This window comes from Pecten maximus, chromosome 4 (genome assembly GCF_902652985.1).
Source record: "Pecten maximus chromosome 4, xPecMax1.1, whole genome shotgun sequence".
Taxonomy (NCBI): Eukaryota; Metazoa; Mollusca; class Bivalvia; order Pectinida; family Pectinidae; genus Pecten; species Pecten maximus.
In genome coordinates this window covers 17,708,105-17,709,333 of record NC_047018.1, presented here as the reverse complement: position 1 = coordinate 17,709,333, position 1,229 = coordinate 17,708,105, and positions in this window count along the sequence as shown.

Genomic DNA, 1,229 nt, shown 5'->3' with positions numbered 1-1,229 from the left:
AGTTGTTTAAAACAGATACTAGTTTTAAAACGTTAAATCATTAAGTTTTTAACAATATGCATATATCCATTTTCACCTTAAAAAAACCCTACAAGCTCCAGTTTTGTATTCTCTTAAAGGGCATCACTTCCGGCGGTGATGACCTTTCCCGATATTTTCTGGGGACCGACAGAGTTAAAGAGTTCCACCGAATCCTTATACATTCATATATCATACTGCCTTTGCAAGTACGCTATTCAGACTCAATTCCGAGAAATATAGATATACTAAGTAAGTTTTTACAGGGATGGAATACATATAAATGGTTGAGGGGGTATATAGTAGCAAGCCTGCTTCCCCTAACTGTGGCATTCATTTAATATGATTTGATTTGATATGTGGGACAGACAAACGTACACCATAGTCAATGATACACATGGATAAGTAAGTTATATGGTATTAACAACATGTTTGAAACATTTTTCATATTCTCATAAAATATGAAGAAAAAGTCTTCATTTCCATCATTTTAGAATCAGTTAAAGAGGTCGCCAGTACTAGTATTTGGATTTGATCTAGATTAACGTAGCGCATTTTTTGGGGGGGAACAGAAGACGGTTACGCTCTTGGACAACCTGGTCGGGTTAGCGAATAAAGGAAGATATCTTTTCACTAAGTTTAAATTTGGGAATGTTCTATTAGGTTCCCATTGTTTGAGAGTTAAAGAATCAACTATTGTGATACTCTCAAAATAATCTTTACTCTTTATGTTTCAGGTGGCAAATCATGAACTTATCAGTCCGCGGACAAATTAACTTTATAACTAGAATAAATGAACACCCGTCTTTTATGCTGACACAGTACGAATAAAAATGCATCCCTCTTGTCAAAAAATTGTCTAACATGTAACTTATTAACGCCTAGCAAGGAATATAACAATGACATCGCCTTGCAATGATTGTTTATGGATACCCTAAACACGTTTCAACAGTGGGAAACGCTCCTGTTATTCTGAACATCATCCTAAAGTCTACCAAAGCTTATATATAATCAGAATCATTTGAACTTAGTTGGACCTAGCTAAGGATATTCAACTTCAATACTCACACAGCGATAATCCAGGTCGTCCAACTGCGAAAAGCAGACCGATGAAAAATATACCCCTTGCCATCAGGAATACATACGGAAGACTGTCTGCCGAGTTTTGTTACTGTATAAATGACCGCCAAGTATCATTGCGTCAACAGGAA